Below are 24325 nucleotides of genomic sequence, written 5' to 3' on the forward strand. Positions count from 1 at the left end.
GGCGAAACGCGGTAATAGATTTTCATGAAATTTGACAGTTATGTTCCTTTTTTAATTGCGAGTCGACGTATATACAAGGTTTTGGAAATTTTGCATTTCAAGGATAATATAAAAGGAAAAAGGAGCCTCCTTCATACGCCAATAATATTGGAGTAAAAATCAGACTATAGAATTATCCATCATAAATCAGCTGACAAGTGATTACAAAGATGATGTGTGGAGAAGCCAGTCTATTGCTGTATTTCCATAAGGTCTATAGTTTCAATCAGGTACTTGTGGATGAGAATACTGCGTGAGGTCTACTGTTCACAGAACTACTAATAATTAAATAGCCTATTGATTAATCTCATTATTTATATAATGAATCAACAATCACAATGAATTGATGTGATAAGATTATTTTAATATTAATAAATATTCATTAGGAAAATTTGGGAGAGGAATAGCACAAGGTTGCCTTATTTTTCCTCTCGCTAACATTTCAATAATGTACTTATTGTATAAATGAATAAAAAATGTAGAATAAAGTTTGTGATTGTGATCGGATTATTCATTTATACAATAATTACATTATAAAAATGATAGGGAGAGGAAAAATAAGGTAAGCTTGTGTTATTCCTCTCCCAAATTTAGATAACATATAGTCCGGATTAGGTTGAGTCATGTAGTTCTTCAATTCACAAAATTTTCACTGTCATTTTGTTATTTTTATTATAACTGATAACTTTAGGTTGACAAGCTGTCAATTTCTTTAAAATTCTATCTCCTGTTGCAGATAGCAGCAGAGTATTGCAGAAATAATCAAAGTATTCCACCAGCTCGGACCACTTTAGTAGGCAAACATTTCAAGAGTCCTTATATGAGATTAAACAATCCATAAAAGCGTATGTACAAGATATGGGTCGCTCAGAAAGTGGTCGCCAAATGCCAAAGAAGGAGTGAGGCGCCACAGAATCGTGCACTCAGTGTGCCACTACTACACAATCTCAGCTGTAAAATATATTCATACTTTCTCTGTTCAGTTCACATCAAACTCGCTAAAAATAAGTTTCCCCAGAGTAGGGATAGAGTGGACGGCGAAGGAAATGCATCAGAAGATTGCAAAAACGTGTTCATTCATTCTCTTTCTTGTTGGAGAACAATATTGGATACGAGAATACTTGAATGTTAATCAAATCAGCCAATTTATTCCCCAAATATCTACAACTGGAATAGGTTAGAAGATACAAGGAACGTCCCTACAAGACTATACTGTATGTCTACAAATACCAACAAATGTATGTCAACAAATATCAGCAGTATGTCAAGAAATATCAACTGTATGTCAACAAATATCAACAGTATGTCAACAAATAGGTTTAGCCTTATTAAAGCCATAATAGTAGTTCTGTGAACAGTAGACCTCGCGCAGTTATAAACCGCAGCCTCCTCTTATACTGTCCATCAGAGAAAATTCTGTCTGTATGTCGTGTCGGCGAGATATCAGTGTGAAAACGGCTAATGGCTGTTGGGGTTCGTGTATAAAAATGCTAACATCAGAAGCTAATCTCCTTCAAGACATACTGGCAACAGGACAGCCCGAGTTCAAAGCAGAGAAAGTTCCAGAAGCAATACTATGTTATTTTAGTTATTAATTGCATGCGTTATTGCACGCATTCAATAGTGCATAAAAATTGCATTCAATGAGGCATGCAATTAATAGTCTACACAGCTGCTGATTTCTTACCAAGTTACATTGAGATATTGAATTGCATGCGTCATGGCATGCTTTTTATAATCAACTCGACAGCTGATTTATGATGAATAATTCTATAGTCTGATTTTTACTCTGATATTGGCGTATGAAGGAGGCTCCTTTTTCCTTTTATATTATCCTTGAAATGTAAAATTTCCAAGAACCTTGTATATACGTCGACGCGCAATTTGAAAAGGAACATACCTGTCAAATTTCATGAAAATCTATTCCGCGTTTCGCCGTAAATGTGCAACATAATATAAACATTTCAACATTAAGAGAAATGCCAAACCGTCGACTTGAATCTTAGACCTCACTTCGCTCGGTCAATTATAGGTTCAGCCATAAATATATCAAAAACTGAAATAGTTTTAGAAGATACAAGGAATATCCCCTACAAAACTATACTGTATGTATGTGATGAGGGGGGCCTAGGTTTTCAAATATAATAATAGTTGATCAATAAAAAAACATTTGTATGGCTTTCATTAATGACGAAAGTTCCAGCTCACCTGAGCATATAATTTATGCCGTCAATGGGCTCACGACTGTTTTATATCAACCGGGACCGACAGCTTAACGTACCCATCCGATAACATGTGAGTATCCTGGCTAAAATGTTTTGTTCATATCCGGGTTTGAACCTGGGACCTCTAAGCTGCTAAGCAAGCAAGCACTATATCCACTATGTGACGGATCACTCCAAAGTTGGTAAATTATTTTTATCATTAAGGGCCGTTTGCACAGTGACAGTTTAAACCCAAATTTCATTTTAAACTGGATTAAATCCGTATCAAGTCTCGTTTGTTATGATGTTTTACATTTTGAGTTTAAGCCACCAGCTGATTAAATTCAGTTTAAGCTTTGACTGTGCAAACGGCCCTACAAGTGATAAAAAATGCATTAATGAAACTGATACACACTCTTATACGAGAGATCTTTTACCGCATTTTTCAAATAAAGTGGGTAGATCAGTTTTATCAGAGACAAATAAATAGGTATATATTAATTATATTATCTGATAATTAAACAGTATTTTTACTCCATGGTTTTATCCCATCACCCCTCTGGCTATGTCACTGCAGCTCCGTTCATGGGTTGGATTCCACCTAACCTTCATTGTATCACCCTCAATCTAATCAACAAAGCTTAAGTGGAAAAATCGTATAATAGAAAAAATATTAGGTATGGTCTCGGCTTTGTAGTCCACACGGTTATAATAATAATAATAATAATAATAATAATATCGTGTGACCTGGCTGGCTCAGGTCTGGTGTCAGAGTTTTCAGGTCGCAACTGATCAATTTCAGGGCCTCTGACATGACCTAACGACTGCTTGTTAGGCAGCCGGGACCGACGCTTAACGTGTCCATCCGAAACACGGGAACACACAAAAATACACACGGTTATGAGGTCAAATGAAATCAAATCAAATTTTTATTGCATTAAAAAAATGTTCACAAATAAATACATATTATAAAATGTAATATTTTAGAATAAGAAGTGTAATTTTTAATAATATACTAATTCGGCGAAACCAGCAAAACCACAGTTTGAGTGCCAGTGACAGAAAAACAGGAAACGATACTATTACTTCCAATAGAAAAACTTTGATTCCACAAGGTACGCTAAACTATACAATTCAATCAAGGTGAAAGTAGGGAAACACATATTTATACTGTATGTAAGTTTAATGGCAATACTAGAGAAAAAAAATCAAATTGTGTTGTGAAATAGGTGAAAAACATTTGTTGATTTAATCCCATCAATTATTTTTTTAGTACTTGATTTAGTGATGCTATCTAAAATACAAAAAATGGGGCTTGGAGGTTAACACAGAAAAGACACAATATATGCAGTTCGGAGGCACAGGACAGGATATTGAAACTGAAAATGGATTGATTAGAAATGTTAAGGAGTACAAGTACCTCGGCGTTGTTATTAGTGATGATGGAAGGGATAGAGTGGATATCATGGGGAAGATAAGGAAGGGAAAAAATATGATAAGAGCACTACATCCAATCCTATGGAATAAAAACATAACCAAAAATACAAAAAAAATATTACCAGGCAATGATTGAGCCAGTCATGACGTATGGGTCAGAAGTGTGGTGTGTGGACAAATTAACTACTCAAAAACTTCTTTCAGCGGAAATGATGTACTGGAGGAGGAGTTTAGGATTGACGTTGCTGGAGCGAATCAGGAATGATATAATAAGAGAGAGAATGAGCGCAAAAAACACAATAATGGATGTCATTGGAGAGAAACAATTGAAATGGTATGGACACCTGCGCAGAATGAATGAAGGAAGACTTCCTTTGCAAGTATGGAATTGGGTACCAGCGAACAGAAATAGGCGTGGAAGACCGCGAAAGAAATGGGTATCCAATGTCCACATTGAAATGGAGAGTAGAGGTCTCTTTGAAGGAGACTGGATAGATAAGGAAAGATGGCGATTGGGGTGCGAGAAGCGACACAACTGAAGTTGCAAAAACTCGCTATATATATATATCTAAAATTAAATTTTCGAGTAACAGGTTAATCAATTTATTTACTACATAGGGGAACTGTCTACGGCATACTATTAGGTCTGTCCTGGAAACACGGTAATCTGATGGCGATCTGAAATTGTAAGCTGGAATGTATGGAGTGAAAGTATTTTTGGATCTATTGATATAAAGTATTAAATTTTTTATATAGAGTTGTCTCACTGTCAGAACCGGAAATTCTTCATAAAGTAAGTGACTGGGATATCGTCTCGGCCTTTGGAGAGCAGCTTTTAGTATGTCCTCTGAATCTCACCTATTTTATTGAAATGCGTGTCTAAGGCACCCCCCAAACCCTTATACCATACTGAAATATGGACTGGGCATAAGCCGAATAGACCATCATCAATAACTTTAAATCTCCAATTGAATGAAAAAGACTAAGAAATTGTCAAAAAACCACTGATTTATTGATAATTAGAAAGACCGGTTTCGGTTATTACACCATTGACAATCATTGTCATTGTTTATCAGAGATTGACAATGGTGTAATAACCGAAACCGGTCTTTCTAATTATCAATAAATCAGTGGTTTTTTGACAATTTCTTAGTCTTTTTCATTCAATATGGATAATTACCACAATATCAACTTCTCAACTACACAAAAAGTTAAATCTCCAACACTGCTTAAAAAATAATATAGATTTAGATGAACTAAATTTGGGAGGAGAAGGAGTTTTGAACTGGTGCGTGTTTTTTCTTTCCAATATTGTAAGGTTTTTGACTTGAAAAATGAATATATATTTACGGTGTTATAATTATTATTGAAACATTATTCCGCACATGTGCTGAATAAGCTTTTTGCATAGACATAAATCAACAATTCTAAAATGTCTATGCTGAACAAACTCAACACATCGAACTACACATTAAGTAGTATCCTATATCCATTGCACCGCTGCATCCCATGAGATAGGCCTACTGCCGATGTAGCATATGGCAAAATGTAGACCTAGAAAATAATGGGGTACTTCAAAGACGTTTACGATAGTTCTTGAGCACATAAGGCTTGAGTGGAAAAGCCATAAACAACATTTGATTTGAGAACCAACTCCAGCGAAGCTCGCTGAGAACATGCGATTGGTGCCAAGGTTAAAAATAAAATGGTACTCTTCGCATAGGACTCGAGTATGTTGGAGGCCTATAAGTATTTTCGAGCACATCGTCCAAAACACACAGACTGATCCTACTTGATGTTCAGAGTTGTGAGAGAGTTAACGGCAGTTAAGAGATACGATAGGAATTAACAATTAACAAGTTGAGATCATCCAGGATCCAACAACGGTATTTTATTGAGAACATTGATGTTAGAGGATTTAGCAAAAACATAAACATGGGACAAAAATCGGCATGGGAATACTTCCTGTAGTTGAAATTAACGCTTCAGCTTGAACATGAGAGTCTGATTTTGGCGTGAGAACTCTTTCCTGATGGGAAATCGTCATCAGTGATTCGATATAAAAATAAATGTGAGATAAAAATTTTGAGAGGGAAGTCAATAGACACACCCATATTCCCCAGCAAGATAGAGATAGAACATAGAAGTTTAATAATTTGATTATATTATGGTAAGAGATGTTGTGGTATTTGGAGGCCTTTTTTAGAAAAAATATACATATTTCTCCATAATTGAAAGAAAAATTAATTTTGAACAAATATAGTGACAACAACAACGTCTTTTTCTTTCAAGATAGAAGTTTATTGGCTTCTCAATTTTTCTATGAGTTTCATCCGGTGGAAAAGTGAAATAGAATTTTGAATTATATCGAATACAAATTAATGTAAGATTATGCCAATGATAAGAAAGAAGAATGATATGAAAGTCGCAAAAGAAGTGTAATCATCCAAACTCGTTAATTGTGAACAAAAAAATGTTATGTTTATACAGTATGGAATGGAGATAACAATAATTTTCTCATTTAAGAAAGTAGAAATAAGTTATCACTATATCCTATTATATTATTATTATTATCATCACTAATCCTATTATATTAAGTGAGCAATTTCTGTATGTCTGTTTATATTTTTATATCTTGTTATTTATGTTCAACGGATCTCGTAAACGGCCCTAACGATTTTCACGAAATTTGGAACATAGTAGGTTTATGATAAAAAAAATCGATTGCACTAGGTCTCATCCCTGGGAAAACTCGCTGAAGGACATGAAAAGGATAATTCATCCTTGGAAAACATATAATTTCGTCGTCGTCTGTCGATAACAGAAGATGCGTGTGCCTATGTGGGTGATCAGCTGTGTAATGATTAGCTTACCGTATCTCGCGAGAAATCTATAAATTTTAATTGACTAGTTCAAAATAATCTGGTTTGTTGACATGAGATGGTATATCATAATAACGACATTAAAAGGATAAATTCATCCATGGCTGAAACAGCTGAGACTTTCGTCGTCTGTGAATAGTAAAAAGTGAGCGAGTGATTTGTGGAAAATCAAAATATCGTATCCCCGAAATTCATAAGCTGACGTATAACCAGCTGTAAAAATATAAGCACGATCGTTTTAGAGAATTGTGTTCTGTTTATCAATAAATAAAAATAACGAGCGAAACTCGGTGCCCCAATATTACTATTTGATGTTATCAATCAACACTTCAACTCTAAGTGCCGGTTGCACAGAAGCCGGTTAAATTTTAACCGTGATTAATTCCAGAACAAATCAGAGAAGCCGTCATTTCAAAAAACCCTTCTCTGATTGGTTCTCCTGGAATTAATCACGGTTAAAATTAAACCGGCTTTTGTGCAACCGGCACTTAGAGTTGAAGTGTTGATTGATAACATCAAATAGTAATATATGGGGCATCGAGCTTCGCTTGTTATTTTTATTTATTGATAAACAGAACCATGGCTTACTTTAGATATATCTAACGTAGTAGATAATAAGTAGTATGAAAAGGTAGGTTGATTGACATCAACTCAGTTGATCCATCAACTCAGGAGTACTTTCAACTGAGTTGATGGATCTATCATTCCACCAGTACTTCAAGGTAGGTTCTAGGACATCAAGTGAATTGAACTCACTTGTGAACTCACTACACAAGTGAAGTGAACTATCAATTCACTTGATGTCCTAGAACCTACCTTGAAGTACTGGCACAAGTGAGTTCAATTCACTTGATGTCCTAGAACCTACCTTCACTTGATGTCCTAGAACCTACCTTCACTTGATGTCCTAGAACCTACCTTGAAGTACTGGTGGAATGATAGATCCATCAACTCAGTTGAAAGTACTCCTGAGTTGATGGATCAACTGAGTTGATGTCAATCAACCTACCTTTTCATACTACTATAATATATCTATCTATAGTAGGCTGTGATACAACACAATAATTCTCTAAAATGATCGTGTTTATATTATTCACAGCTGGCTATATGTCATCTTATGAATTTCAGGGATGCGATATTTTGATTTTCCACAGAATTACTCGCTCATTTTTTACTTACTATTCACAGACGACGAAAGTCTCAGCTATTCCAGCCATGGATGAATTATCCTTTTCATGTCGTTCAGCGAATTTTCCCAAGGAACCTAGTGCAATGGAATTTTTATATCATAAACCTACTATGTTCCAAATTTCGTGAAAATCGTAAAAGAGCTTTGGCCTTGAAAGATGCATCGAAGGTGTGAGTTGACTTGACTGATAATAGAAGAAACTAGAGATGTTAATTTGCGATTTTCTATCATTAGGGAAGATGGAAGAAATAATATGAAGAATAATGAGATATATTTCTGAAATTTATCAATGATGGCGCCGCTCTTTCTTTCCAAAACGCAATTATAAACTTTCCGAGAGCTGAGGTAGAGCTTGCTACAATCGCTATACCGAACAAAGCATGTCCATAGATCGTTAACTTTTCCTGGAATAATTCCAAGCTACACATTTCATTTCTGGTGATTTTCTTCCAGTCAAGGGGCAGCATGAAGCACCCTCGCTTTCTTCCCTTTCAGAATCTATTCTGGTAGATTTTACGGGGTTGGGTCTCCTATTTTCGCTCTCAGAGCACTAATTCAATTACCTACTAACTCGACGGTGATTGGGTTTCCTGCTTGTCCGTCCATGAACAAACTCAATGACGACAAAAAGCTAGAGAGCAGACAGCTAATGACCTAGTCACGAGTAGTGTTATTAAAAAAGCATAGAGTAGCCTACACAAAATGTCCAAGAATTGTAAACGAAGTATAAACAAGTAGAAACAATACGTATGCTATGTTTACTTATGCTATTGTTTCTCTATGGTATAAATTAACGATGACGGGATTAAAATCTAGAAAACTATCAACAAGAGATTAAAAAAATCTGGTGTGGTACACTCACACAACTTTCCTTGCTCATTGAACTGTAAGCCTCATTCTTAAACGAGAATAATAATTTAGGGGATAACATAATGACGATTGGCGGCAACATATTTGAAACTACGATCAGACTACTGTATATGTGTGTATATAATTGTTTTCAGAGTACTTTTTCCTTGTGTAAATGTTGTGAAATTCGACGATTTTTTTAAAAGTCGTCAAAAAAGCTGTTCTACAGATGAAATATCTCGACTATGTGTTCTTTTTATAAACTGCTCTACCTATATGAGCAGTTTATAAACTGCTCTACCTACCTCAAGCACAAGAGGGAGGTTACAAAGTCCATTTCTCAAAGATGGGGTGGACCCCCCATTAGTTTCTCAGGAAGGAGACTTATGCCAGTTGATAGAACTGATAAATAACTATACAGGGTATGAATTTGAAAAAAATTGTCAGAGCCGTTTTCGAGAAAACCGTGAAAAACATGGTTTTTTAGTAATTATCCGCCATTTTTCTCAAGAATATTACGGAACTCCTGTAATTTTCTCAGGAATGAGACTCATGTCAGTTGATAGGGCTCATAAATAGCTATCCATTGTATGAATTTGAAGAAAATCGTCAGAGCCGTTTTCGAAAAAACCGTGAAAAACATGGACTCAGGGGACCTTGAAACGTATAGAAAACTTGAAATTAGGGTACCTTAATTTTTTTTGGAAAGCAATACTTTCCTTACCTATGGTAATAGGGCAAGGAACGTAACATGGGATTAAAACTAGAAAATTATCAACATTAGAAGATGTGATTCACCAGAAACTAATAAACATAAAAAATAAAAATGATTTTTTTTTTAGAAATACCAGTACTTATTGGCGTTTCCGGAAAAATTATAACAGTAAAACATTAATAAGTATTCCCAAAATTCTTAGCTAGATGGTTGTAAGACGATTCATTGGTTGATAGCAGTTTTCGTACATCATTGCTGTGACGGGAAGCAATATTACTTCCTCAGTAGTAGACTAGATTAAAGGCAAAAGAAGAAAGAAGAAGAAGAAGAAGAAGAAGAAGAAGAATAAGAAGAAGAAGAAGAAGAAGAAGAAGAAGCAAGAAAAGAAGAAGGAGAAGAAGAAGAAGACGAAGAAGGAAGAAGAAGAAGAAAAGAGAGAAGAAGAAAGAAGAAGAAGAAGGCAAGAAGAAGAAGAAGAAGAAGAAGAGAAGAAGAAGAAGAAGACGAAGAAGAAGAAGAGAGAAGAAGAAGAAGAAGAAGACGAAGAAGAAGAAGAAGAGAAGAAACAGAAGAAAGAAGAAGAAGAAGAAGAAGAAGAAGAAGAAGAAGAAGAAAGAAGAAGAAAGAAGAAGAAGAAGAAGAAGAAAAGACGAAGAGAAGAAGAGAAGAAGAGAAGAAGAAGAAGAAGAAGAAGAAGAGAGAAGAAGAAGAAGAAGAAGAAGAAGAAAGGAAGAGAAAAAAGAAGAAGAAGAAGAAGAAGAAGAAGAAGAAGAAAAGAAGAGAAGAAGAAAAGAGAAGAAAGAAGAAGAAGAAGAAGAAGAAGAAGAAGAAGAAGAAAGAAGAAGAGAGAAGAAATCTACTTTAGGACTAAAATAAATTAATAGTAGTGACAGTATACTAACTTAAAGTTAAGTTAATATTATACTCTGAAACGACATGGCTTTAGTAGCTCAATAAAGTGTGTGCATAGAGGAGCAATTCGCATATCAATGGCAGGATAACTTTGAAATCTGGTACTTAAAAGTGAATGAAACATAACCTACTTTTTGAATCAAAATTCGGGGAAGGAACAGTTTTGGGGTGTGCCTGTTGGTCCTTCCTTAAAATCATTTTAATGATTTGTGATCATTGCATAGGGTTGTGTCTTCTCCAGCCAGATCTTTTCCAGCATACAACTCATTTCACAAATCCAAAAATCTGGTGTGGCGCACTCACACAACTTTCCTTGCTGTTATGAAAATCGATCACCTGACGCTAATGTTCACGCGCATCTCAAGTTTACTATTCAAAGATCTAAGCCAGCTGGTGACAGGACAATAACGCTGGAAACACACGAGGTCTGCTATCTCTTCATAGTGAATGTTTTAATAGAAACAAAAGTTGCCAACAGTTTGCAATTGAATAATTACATTTTCTCGAATTTCGAGCTTATTTTCAATTTTAGGTGGAAAAATTACTGAACATTAATTGAGATTTTCATGCTCAATCTTTTCCACTTGATTTTTTTTTGTTTAAATTATATCTGAAGCCTGATAATTGGGAATCTAAAATCAAACTTTGCATAGATGGGGCGGAGCTCCTGAAATTTTCACAGATATGGGACTAGTGGCAGTTGATAGAGCTTATCAATGACTTTTCTAGGTATGAATTTGATAAAAATCGTTGGAGCCGTTTTCGAGAAAATCGCTAAAAACCTTGTTTTCGCTATTTTAGCCGCCATCTTGGATTGCATTTGATTGAAATTATTCGTGTCGGATCCTTATAGTGTAAGGACCTTAAGTTCCAAATTTCAAGTCATTCCGTTAATTGGGAGATGAGATATCGTGTACACACACACACACACATACAGACCAATACCCAAAACCACTTTTTTGGACTCAGGGGACCTTGAAACGTATAGAAATTTGGAAATTGGGGTACATTATTTTTTTTCGGAAAGCAATACTTTCCTTGCCCTATTACCTTAGGTAAGGAAAGTATTGCTATACCTATGGTAATAGGGCAAGGAAAGTAAAAAATGTTACCAAGAACACTAAAAAAATATGTCAACTATTCTTTGAAACATTTTTAAACAACTTAACAAGAATTCCTCGAAAATGCCAGGTTACCAGCCCAGTCAACTTATGAATCTCATTAAATTGCCGTATTCCACGTGGACACCCCTCCCCACTCCTTCCGGTAAACTACACCACTATTAGTCGTCATTGTGTTAGGTCTAGGAGGAAGGTAATAGTGCTAGCCTCACCCTACAAATATATTTATTATTCTATGCGTCGCACCAACTCAGTCTCACCTGGCAGGGAAATTCGTTTCCGACGGCGACAAGAGGCAACAGAAAGAGAGAGAAAGAGAAAGGTGAGTGACCACCTCGATGGTCATTCGATATTCTTGTACTTATATCATCAGAACACTAGCCATCCACCTCCTGAATTCTATCTCACTTAATATTTCACGTCTAGTCCCGTATTAGTAGAGTTAAGCTGGGTTTACACCAAAGTTATTAACAGAATGTTAATAACTTAATCCTTATAGATTCTATTAGATTGAACGGAACTTGACAAACACATATGTTCATCATGTGTATGATAAGTTATATTCAATCTAATAGAATCTATAAGGATTAAGTTATTAACATTTTGTTAATAACTTTGGTGTGAACGCAGCTTTATTTTATTACTAACTCCTAAAGCATGTTATAAATTACTAATATCGGGGCACCGAGCTTTGCTCGTTATTTATTTATTAATAAACAGAAATCAATTCTTCAAAATGATTGGGGAAGGACTAACAGGCACAACCCAAAACTGTTTCTTCCCCGAATTTTGATTTATACACTATAAATATTCCAAAAAGTAGGTTATGTTCCATACACTTGAATTCAGGTGAAATTTTCAGTCCAAATATTTGAAAACATAAAAGTTCTAATTTAGATTGTTTAGATACCAAATTGAATAACAAAATAACACTCACTAATCACTTAGAACTGTAAAATAATGATTAACTTTGGATATTATGATATATACCATCTCATGTCAATAAATGAGATTACTGTATTTTGATCGAGTCAATTAAAATTTCTAGATTTCTCGCGAAATACGTTAAGCTAATTGATTACACAGCTGATCTCCCACACAGGCACACGCATCTTCTGTTTTTCCAAGGATGAATTATCCTTTTCATGTCCTTCAGCGAGTTTTCCCAGGGATGAGACCTAGTGCAATCGAATTTTGATATCATAAACCTACTATATTACAAATTTCGTGAAAATCGTTGGAGCAGTTTTCGAGATCCGTTGAACATAAATAACCAGATAGCCATATATAAAAATAGGAAAATATAAACAGATATACAGAGATTGTTCGCTTAATATAATAGGATAGTGGGGTCTACGTTATAATAACAATATTTGATTGACATTGGTGTTGTTATCTTTGTCTATCATTCGACAAAGCAGGTAGCACTATCCTTTTCTAGCTCCGCAACGATACCATATCTGTTTTTGACAATGTAGAAAAATAATTAATTAAGGTAGAGAATCGGCAACACTGTTCTCCTATCTTTATCCACTGCCATTATAACTTCACTATAATATAGTGAGGTCCACGTTATAATGGCAGTGTTTGATTTAACAATGGTATTGCTATCCTTGTCTATCATTCAACAAAGCGGATAGCGCTATCTATTTCTCCCTTTGCTCTGTTGCCAGATCGTCTTTCAACAAAGTAGATATTGAAAATTGATCAACAAAATATTTAATCTTAATTATGAAAATTCATTATTAATTTATTGAAAAATATAATTTCTTGCTTAACAAATTAGTAGTTCAGTGAACAGTAGACCCCACGCAGTATTCTCATCCACAAGTACCTGATTGAAACTATAGACCTTATGGAAATACAGCAATAAACTGGCTCCTCCACACGTCTGTGTAATCACTTGTCAGCTGATTTATGATGAATAATTCTATAGTCTGATTTTTACTCTAATATTGGCGTATGAAGGAGGCTCCTTTTTCCTTTTATAATATCCTTGAAATGCAAAATTTCCAAAAACCTTGTATATACGTCGACGCGCAATTAAAAAAGGAACATACCTGTCAATTTTCATGAAAATCTATTACAGCGTTTCGCTGTAAATGCGCAACATAAACATTTAAACATTTAAACATTAAGAGAAATGCCAAACCGTCGACTTGAATCTTAGACCTCACTTCGCTCGGTCAATTAGAATTGATTGTTTTAAACGAGAATGAACAGTTGATATTACATCAATAAACCTGTATCAGCTACCGTCTTTAGAAGGCATTGTCAAGACACAGGATCGGCAACGTTGTCCTCCTATCTTTCTCCACTGCCATTAGAACTTGGACCTCACTATAGTGTATGTGACTACTATGGAATGACCTTCAGCACAGATTCAATACTTTTTTTATTGTCAATACTATAGCTATCTAGTCTGGAGACTAATAGCTAATTTTTTCTACCTTAACATACTAATATCGTGGCACCGAGCTTCGCTCGTTATTTTTATTTATTGATGAGCAGAACACAATTCTCTAAAATGATCGTGTTTATATTTTATAGCTGGCTATACGTCAGCTTATGAATTTCGGGGATGAGATATTTTGATTTTCCACAGAATCAATCGCTCACTTTTTACTATCCACAGACGACGAAAGTCTCAGCTGTTTCAGCCAAGGATGAACTAACCTTTTAATGACGTTCAGCGAGTTTTCTCAAGGATGAGACCTAGTGCAATCGAATTTTCATATCATAATCCTACTATGTTCCAAATTTCGTGAAAATCGTTAGAGCCGTTTTGGTGATCCGTTGAACATAAATAACCAGATATAAATACACAGAAATTGCTCACTTAATATAACATGATTTGAACATTTTAACAGCAAATATCTCAGTAGAAATTCATACTGATATTGTTTATTTAATTAATATGTACAATTTTTGACAGTACTATAGAAGCTGGATCCAATCAATCACTGCTCTCCTCTTTCACTGGACACTAATTGAACAAGCATTACACTAGTTCATACGGTTTTCATTCAAGACTTATTCAAAATTTGTCTATTTAGTCGATGCCTGTATAGGTTCGCCACTTGAGTTGTATTTTGGTCATATGTACTACCAAAGAGGATATGATAGCCTTAGTCTAGTTTAGCCTTAGATAGATATCCTGATGTTTACTCCTAGGTCCGTTTGCACAGCAGCCGGTTAAATTTTAATCGAGATTAGTTTCACCAATCAGAGAAGGCTTTTTCGTGAAGAAGGCTCCTCTGATTGGTTGTCGTAGAATTAATCACGATTTAAATTCAACCGGCACTTAGTTTCCATCTTATGATACTCTAAAATTTGATATTCTAAAGTTGGTTTCTATTCTTCTATGGCACTACTGTACAGCTTGGGTTATATCGGAGTAATACTGCATTGTCAATTATTGATTTCAAAAGTGTATAAAATCAATGCCGAATTTCTCAACACAAATAATTCTAAAGCCATAATAAATGTCTATCCTAAATGTGTACTGAACACTGTACGTGGAATTTGATGCAACCGACCTCTCCCAATTCTCTCACAGATTATTTGCAAAATTAGTCCCAGACACTTCTTCTACAAATACCTATTGTTTTATAGTAAAATTTACTCTAGTAGCCTACTAGGAGAAAAATACTCCAAAGAAAGGGTGATACAATATTTTTGAAAAATCAAGAATGGATTTAATTATAGCCTACAATTTCTAGTAGGTAAGATTCAAATATACTAAAAAATTATAAAATTCGACTGAGTCATTGTCAATATTGTAGAACCGTTCCATAATTCTTCATAGTTAACTGTGTAGAATTTGACAACATATGATTGTGTTTTTATTCAACTAAAAAATTATACTGTAATGTAATGTATAATTTATTATGTAACTTATGTTGAAGATCAGACGAGCAGATACAGCTACAACTTGAAGTAAGCGATTTTTCAGATATGAATTGGAAAATTATCCAAGACTAAAAAGAAATCAAATCCATATAAAAAATAAAGATAAAAAATTACTGATTGATATTTCAGAGAGAACAGAGCAAATTCTGGATATGACAAAACTTATTAAATGGCAAATCAAACTTATGGATAAGTTATATTTGAGTTTTATATACTGAGGACTATCGAATTTTATTGCGCAGTTAAATGAAAAAGACTAAGAAATTGTCAAAAAACCACAGATTTATAAAACTAGAAACTAAGTATCAATAAATCTGTGTTTTTTGACAATTTCTTAGTCTTTTTCATTTAATATGAATAATTACCACAATATCAACTTCTCAACTACACAAAAAGATTATTACGCAGTTTTATATTGCAATACTGATAGGGAACAGGGTACACAATTCCAGGGAAAACAAAATTATTGCCTATGTAACAACAAAAAACAATGTCTGATTATTCAACGAATTTGAACAAGCCTGTGAAAATATAATGAAAAAACGCATTACTACTGACGAACATGAATAATATGTGGCATTACAAGAACAATAACAATGTCGGTATTCATTAGGCAATATGCCATCACGGAAGTTTCGAATGAAAGTGGATTAATGAATGGAAACACATTTTCACACGCAAAACATGGATATTCTCTTGGCATAAACTCACTACTCACAAGGAAAGAGATTTACTCATCTTATGAGGTAATGTAATCATTAATGTTAAGTTTGTTACATAACTACCAAGAGACTACAGGTCCAATTTCTAATGGTCCATTAGCTAAAATCTAGATTTGTGCACAAGATTCACCATTAGAAAAATTATTGACCGAGCGAAGTGAGGTCTAAGAGCTTGTTCACATGACAGCGACTTACGCTCGGTTGTCGCGCGGCTTGATTTGCCAGTCTCGTACACATGCCAGCGATTCATGAGCGATTTGCCCTCGGTTAAGTCTGAGATTACAACCGCCGCGATTCGCCGGCGACTACTAAAACCTAGTGATCGCGCGACAACCGAGCGTAAATCGCTGTCATGTGAACAGGCTCTGAGATTCAAGTCGACGGTTTGGCATTTCTCTTAATGTTTAAATGTTTGAATGTCTATATGTTGCGCATTTACGGCGAAACGCGGTAATAGATTTTCATGAAATTTGACAGGTAGGCCTATGTTCCTTTTTTAATTGCGCGTCGACATATATACAAGGTTTTTGGAAATTTTGCATTTCAAGGATAATATAAAAGGAAAAATCTGGTGTGGCGCACTCACACAACTTTCCTTGCCGTTATGAAAATTGATCACCTGACGCTAGTGTTCCCGCGCATCTCAAGTCTACTATTCAAAGATTTGAGCCAGCTGGTGACAGGGCAATAACGCTGGAGACACACATGAGGTCTACTATCTCTTCTTAGTGAATGATTTAATAGAATAATTTGCAATTGAATAATCACATTTTCTCGAATTTAAAGCTTATTTTCAATTTTAGGTGAAAATGTTACTGAGCATTAATTGTAGAGATTCTCATGCTCAATCTACTCCACTTGATTTTTTTGTTTCAATTGTATCTGAAGCCTGATAATTGGGAATCTATCTGCATTGATGGGGCGGAGCTCCTGAAATTTTTACAGATATGGGACTTGAGGCAGTTGATAGAGCTTATCGTTGACTATTTTAGGTAGCTTATGAATTTGATCAAAATCGTTGGAGCCGTTTCCGAGAAAATCACGAAAAACCCTGTTTTTGACAACATTTTCGCCATTTTAGCCGCCATCTTGAATTGCATTTGATCGAAATTGTTTGGTCGGATACTTATAGTGTAAGGACCTTAAGTTCCAAATTTCAATTCATTCCATTGATTGGGAGACGAGATATCGTGTACACAGACGCACATACACTCATACACACACACACACACACATACAGACCAATACCCAAAAACCACTTTTTTGGACTCAAGGGACCTTGAAACGTATAGAAATTTGGAAACTGGGGTACCTTAATTTTTTTCGGAAAGCAATACTTTCCTTACCTATGGTATTAGGGCAAGGAAAGTAAAAGGAGCCTCCTTCATACGCCAATATTAGAGTAAAAACCAGACTATAGAATTAGTCATCATAAAATCAGCTGACAAGTGATTACACAGATGTGTGGAGAAGCCAGTCTATTGCTGTATTTCCATAAGGTCTATAGCTCCAATCAGGTACTTTAGGATGAGAATACTGCGTGAGGTCTACTGTTCACAGAACTACTAGTTATTAGCAAACACCGGTGCGGAATGCACGCCGACGGCAATTTTTTTGCCTTATTTGAATAGTTGAAAATTTACCTCTCCCATTATAGTGCCGAACCGGAGTTACATCAAGATTGTACATTTGATAATATGTTCATAGTACATATGATTATATTATGTTCATACCACAGAAACTTTTCAGCCATATCACTCCCGTTTTATCGTACAGGCAGTCATTAGTACCATTGACGGGTAACGGCTTAAATTATATAAATTCAGGCTAGGGGAACCTTCTACCAACGAAAATCCATATATGAATTTCCTTTTCTGAACTAGGTAGCTATACACACCAAAGGTTTTGGACCTTAACAAGGATACCACTGGTGTGTGATGTTAAAAAGTTATTCGGGCCCAAGGATAATTAACTGTCAAAACTAAAATGTATGGAAACATTAGGTGATTAAATTCTTGCACATTGACATCATATTATTAATAAGGATTTTTACATTAATCACCCTTGAGATAGATTTTTTATAACAAAAAGCTTACAGTTTATAAATAGCTCAAGTTACCGTACACAAATTACAACTAATCTTCTCAAAAAATTGTTTCCATAAAAATGACAAATCATTAAATTAAACCGGTAATTCAACGTTAATGATTTGGAGTTAATATAGGACTAAAGGACTAGACGTTAATGATTAAAATTTGGAATTAATAGGACTAAAAACTAAAAAAGTTAAACTGGATAGAAAACTTAAATTCGACCTATTCAAGATTAACAATTGATGTCATCCTTCAATACTAAAAATAAGAACATTGACTTACTTCTTGCCTTGCTACACATAAAATAATATTTATATTATGATATCACAGTATAAGTAGGTGCTGTTATAGTACCTATTCCAGGTTTTGCTTAGCACCTTTAAAGTTATTAAAAAGCTATGTACGGTACCATAGCCACCTCTAATACAGAGGTAGACTAGCTTAGATAGGTAGTTTAGAAATTAACAACAAGAATTAAGATATTATCAATCTAAAAAAAAGACAGAAATGTAAATGAAAAGTCTGTTCGGTACCAAAAATTCTGCATTATTCTCTCCCGAAAAAAGCTGTACGACTGTATTAGGCCTATACCAAATCTGGTAAGTCAACTTACGAAAACATCGTATCGTAAGATCGTAACGTACTTAGTTTTTAGTTGGCAATGGCAATACAGGTACAAACTTTAAAACAAGCAACAAAGCAACATATTTATAATGTTTCATTGTTGTAAAAAATACACAACGTTGGCTTGTTGGCGAATTTCCTACAATAAAATATGTGGACATCGATTCTTACCTTAAAAATTGTGTAGAGGTTATAAAATCCAAACAGCTACAACAAGCTAGCTAGCACGTCGAAAAACATTTAGGAAATAGTAGAATTGAATCCAAAACAGTGGTGTCTTTTACGCAGCACATCACTCCCGTTTTATCGTACAGGCAGTCATTAGTACTATTGACGGGTAACGGCTTAAATTATATAAATTCAGGCTAGGGGGACCTTCTACCAACAAAAAGCCATAATTATGAATTTCCTTTTCTGAACTAGGGAGCTAGACACAGCAGAGGTTTGGAGTCCACACGGATAAGTTAACAAGGTTACCACTTGTGTGTGATGTCTCACTGCGGTCCTAATGTTATTCGGGCCCAAGATTAATCAACTGCCAAAGCCAAAATATGAAAACATTAAGGTGCGTACAGACTTTCGCTCTGCTCCGCAACCGAACGTCACTCCAGCAGAGCGATTGATGATCGACCGGGGAGCAACAGTGGTTCGACCGGGGAACGCGAGAAGATCTAACATCTTCCGTAACGTTCATGATGGGTGCGTGGGCGGCGCGACTGTGATTCGATAGAGGAACGAGGGCGGTACGAGGGAGGAGCGTGCTCGGTGCGGGTTAGAAGAGCGTATACGTGTACGCAGCTTTAGGTGATTAAATTCTTGCACATTGACATCATATTATTAATAAGGATTTTTACATTAAATTGAGCTTAAGATAGATTTTTAATAACTAAAAGCTTACAGTTTATAAATAGCTCGGGGGCACTTTAGTATATGGGCCGCGGAATATAACATTGAGACCTACATAGATCGATAGAGGAGGACAGAACGAGATCAACCATGTATAACATTGTTGTCGATTTCCAAGGATTAGCTGAAAAAGTTGGTATACAAATTACAACTAATCTTCTCAAAAAATTGTTTCCATAAAAATGACAAATCATTAAACCGGTAATTCAACGTTAATGATTGAAATTTGGAATTATTAAGACTAAAAACGAAAAAAGTTGAACTGGATAGAAAACTTAAATTAGGCCTACTCAAGATTAACCATTGATGTCATCCTTCAATACTATAATAATAACATTGACTTACTTCTTGCCTTGCTACACATAAAATGATATTTATATGATACCCCAGTATAAGTAGGTGCTGTTATAGTACCTGTTCCAGGTTTTGCTTAGCACCTTTAAAGATAATTATTAAAAAGCTATGTACGGTACCATAGCCACCTCTAATACAGAGAGGTACCATTAGAGGTAGCTATGACGGTACCTTTAGTAGACTAGCTTAGATAGGTAGTTTAGAAATTAACAACAAGAATTAAGATATTATCAATCTAAAGAAAAGACAGAAATGTAAATAAAAAGGTGATGATTTCTTGACACTGTTGAAAATGATTGCCAGGCAATTGAAAGTACTCCAGTCAGTAAGTAAAAGTTTTTAATATTTACTTAATAATTGACTGCATGTCAAGTTAAAATACATAGAAAAAGTGTGTAAATAAAAAGTCTGATCGATACCAAAAATTCTATATTATTCTCTCCCGATAAGCTGTACGACTGTATTATACCAAAACTGGTAAGTCAACTTACGAAGACATCGAATCGTAAGATCGTAACGTACTTAAGTTTTTAGTTGGCAATGGCAATACAGGTAAAAAATATTTAATCAAAATATTTATAATGTTTCATTGTTGTAGAAAATACACAACGTTGGCCTGTTGGCTTACTGTATTTCCTACAATAAAATAAGAGGACATCGATAGTCTTACCTTATAATTGTGTAGAGGTTATAAAATCCAAACAGCTACAACAAGCTAGCTAGCACGTCGAAAAACATTTAGGAAATAGTAGAATTGAATCCAAAACAGTGGTGTCTTTTACGCAGCACATCACTTATGTAAATACGTAAGAAATAAATGTGAATAACTAATGTAAACAAACATGCTTCAACGGTCGGTTTTCAAACTTGCACCAAACTGAAGTTCACACTACTGTAGTAGAACGAAAACGAAACGCGTGGAGGGTCACAAAGTCGGCCTTTGGCTGGCAACTGGCAACAGAATGAGAGAAGCTAAAGTTTTCTGTTCTGTTTCGCTTGCTCCACCACAACAACAATTCAGAAGGCAGAAGAGGTGGCAGTCATTGCGCTTGCGCACAACTTTGGTCAACTACTCAGCCGGCTTCTCTGTCTCTGAGTTCTCTCTTCTTTGTGAACTATTAAAAAAACTGTTCTCTACTTTTCAACTATTTTTTTCACCAGCAATCAATATCGGTACCCATAATCTATTTTGAAAATTGAAAGGCGACTCTTTCATGTACATTCATCTTTTTTATAGTATCCTGAATTAAATGCAAGATTAGGTATTGGCATTTGAATGAACAAATCCAAAAATCTATTTACTACAGGATGTGTCCCCCGAACAACCACCCTATCAACTTTATATACTAGCCTAGAATCTTTTCTATAGCCTATACTTACTCAATCAAAACCATCAATATTTAATTTTTGGCCAAAATTTATTTAATACGGTAGTCAAGTATCCAAAGAGTTCAACAGCTTGAAACTAAAACCTATTTTTCAATATTTTAGCTCATTTTACTTTCCTTGCCCTATTAGTAAGGAAAGTATTGCTTTTCGAAAAAAATTAAGGTACCCGAATTTCCATACGTTTCAATGCCCCTGAGTCCAAAAAAGTGGTTTTTGGGTATTGATCTGTGTGTGTACACGATATCTCATCTCCCAATTAACGGAATGACTTGAAATTTGGAGCTTGAGTTCCTTACAATATAAGGATCCGACACGAACAATTTCAAGCAAATGCAATTCAAGATGGCAAAAATGTTGTGAAAAAGTTTTTTTGCGATTTTAACGAAAACGACTCCAACAACTTTGATCAAATTTATACCTAATATAATCATTGATAAGCTCTATCAACTGCCACAAGTCCCATATTTGTAAAAATTTCAGGAGCTTCGCCGCATCTATGCAAAGTTTGATTTTAGATTCCCAATTATCGTGCTTCAGATACAATTTACACAAAAAAATCAAGTGGAAAAGATCAAGCATGAAAATCTCTACAATTAATGTTCAGTAACATTTTCTCCTAAAATTGAAATAAGCACGGAATTCGAGAAAATGTGATTATTCAATTGCAAACTTTTGGCAACTGGCAACAGAATGAGAAGCTAAAGTTTTCTGTTCTGTTTCGCTTGCTCCACCACAACAATTCAGAAGGCAGAAGAGGTGGCAGTCATTGCGCATGCGCACAACTTTGGTCAACTACTCAGCCGGCTTCTCTGTTCTTTCCTCTTTGTGAAGTGTGAACTATTAAAAAACTGTTTTTAGCTTTTCAACAATTTTTTTCACCTACCCGTAATTTATTTTATACTGGTTTGAAACTACAATTTTTTTTACCAGCAATCAATACCGGCACCCATAATCTATTTTGAAAATTGAAAGGCAAATCTTTCATGAATATTCATCTTTTTTATCGTATCCTGAAGATTACCGTACCTATGCAAGATTAGGCAGTCGCGGATCCAGGGAAGGCGATCGAGACGATTGAGCCCCCCCCCCCCCAAAAAAAAACCTTTTCCAAGTAGAAACAAAGGTTGAGGGTGCAGAAATAAGTATCATGATCTTGGCATTTGAATGAACAAATCCAAAAATCTATTTACTATTGAAAAATGATTAATTTGATTAAAAACTTCAACAATTTTCTGGGTGTGGGGAGTCAAACAGGATGTGTCCCCCGAACAATCACCCCTATCAACTTTATATAGCTTAGAATCTTTTCTATATACTTAATCAAAACACATCGACTGCATATTTAATTCCTGGCCAAAATTTATTTAATACGGTAGTAAAGTCAAGTATTCAAAGAGTTCAAACTTCAACAGCTTGAAACTAAAACCTATTTTTCAATATTTTAGCTCATTTTTCTTATGAGCTTAATGACTTAAATCGGAATAAGATTTGTGGTGTGCTGAAGACATGCTTTCAAGATTCGAGTAGCATTATTTCGACGTTTTCATTGGAGAAAGTTTCTTTTATCTAAACTCGGGAAAATCTCTTGTATGGGGGTTGGGTAATGAAGTATGGACAATATTGATAGCAGTTGCACACTCATTTCTAAACGAAGCTCAAATGTAATTTTCTTCTAGTGTGTACCTTTAATGTTACCATTTTAATAATATTGAATAGGAAAAAATTGTAATTTTCTTTTAATTTTTCATCCCACTGACCACCTATGAAAGGGGTATAAGGATTTGTCAATTATAATCCAAGTGTCGTCAATATTTGCATTCCATAATGCAAAAAGAATTCCTCACTGGAATAAGGAAAAACCTGCAACAACTCCTCCCTCACCTTTTAATTCTAAACTTTTCACCTGTAAGAGCCTTAACGCGTGTTGGCAATGAATTATACAAGAAGGGATAACCTTGCCTTATTTACCATGGAGAAAACTTGGTAGATGAAAATTTTCAAAGGCAGACCTACCCTGGCCTCCTCATTTCGTTGCATGTAAATGTGGAGTGGCCTCCTCGGTAATCTGCCCTGCCACCTTTTGTAACTATTTTTACCTAAACGCACTTGAATAATTGCAAGTATTTTGTGTAATTTTTACACATTAAAATGTTTCCCTCTATAAAAATGACAACATCAGAGATAAACACTACAAGAAACAAGATAAGTGTGTAACTGCTATTTCAAATTAACCATATACTTGATTTTCCAACTCTACGTAGGCGATTCGAATTATGGTGGCTATTAAAGGTAGGCGCACACAGATCGTCATCGGACGGACGGCACGCATCGGACGATTAGATTTGATGCATTGCTTTCAATTGGAGTGCGCATACATATCCGTATAGGTATGCGCACTCCAATTGAAAACAATGCATCAAATCTAATCGTCCGATGTAATTCCTCTGACAGAACGGAGGAGACCACCGGATTCTTCAATAATCCTGCATCACTGTGGAAGCACCAACAACCCGTGTGATTGCCCTTCAATTCAACAAGTCAATGAAATAAAATATTTAGGAACAATAGTGGACAACAAATTCAAATGGGACAAGCACATTAATCTATCAATTACCCGGATCAGGAAGCTTCTCTACAAATTCTATCAACTCCGTAAAATCGTCAACTATGAGACATTAAAAACTGTTTATTTTTCTTTAGTGCAATCAATTTTAAGATACGTCATAATTATCTGGGGAGATACGAATTTTATACATGTTGAACCTCTCTATAAACTTCAAAAACGAATACTAAAAATAATAGGCCTCAAGGAGAATCAATTCCCCACGAACATTCTTTTCAAGGACAGTAAAGTACTGAGTGTAAGACAACTCTACATCCAGGCTATCATCACGCGAATGAGGAGAAACAACGAACACATAAGACTGGCAGATCATAACCATTAAACAAGGCAGAGAAACTATTGAAGCATTCAATA

General features: G+C 35.1%; 1 protein-coding gene across 3 annotated transcripts in view; it reads right to left on the reverse strand.

The window, feature by feature from the left end:
- Positions 1 to 20930, reverse strand: part of LOC111064407 (pleckstrin homology-like domain family B member 1) — a 226716-nt gene extending 205786 nt beyond the window's left edge. The window contains exon 1 of one of the 3 annotated variants that reach the window (XM_039425321.1): positions 20630 to 20930. The gene's annotated coding sequence lies outside the window, so the exon portion shown is untranslated. Of the gene's footprint in view, positions 1 to 18870; positions 18997 to 20629 lie in introns of those variants that run through there. The other 2 variants (XM_039425320.1, XM_039425322.1) reach the window with 2 other exon arrangements.
- Between the last annotated feature and the right edge of the window lie 3395 nt (positions 20931 to 24325).

This window comes from Nilaparvata lugens, chromosome 3 (assembly GCF_014356525.2).
Source record: "Nilaparvata lugens isolate BPH chromosome 3, ASM1435652v1, whole genome shotgun sequence".
Taxonomy (NCBI): Eukaryota; Metazoa; Arthropoda; class Insecta; order Hemiptera; family Delphacidae; genus Nilaparvata; species Nilaparvata lugens.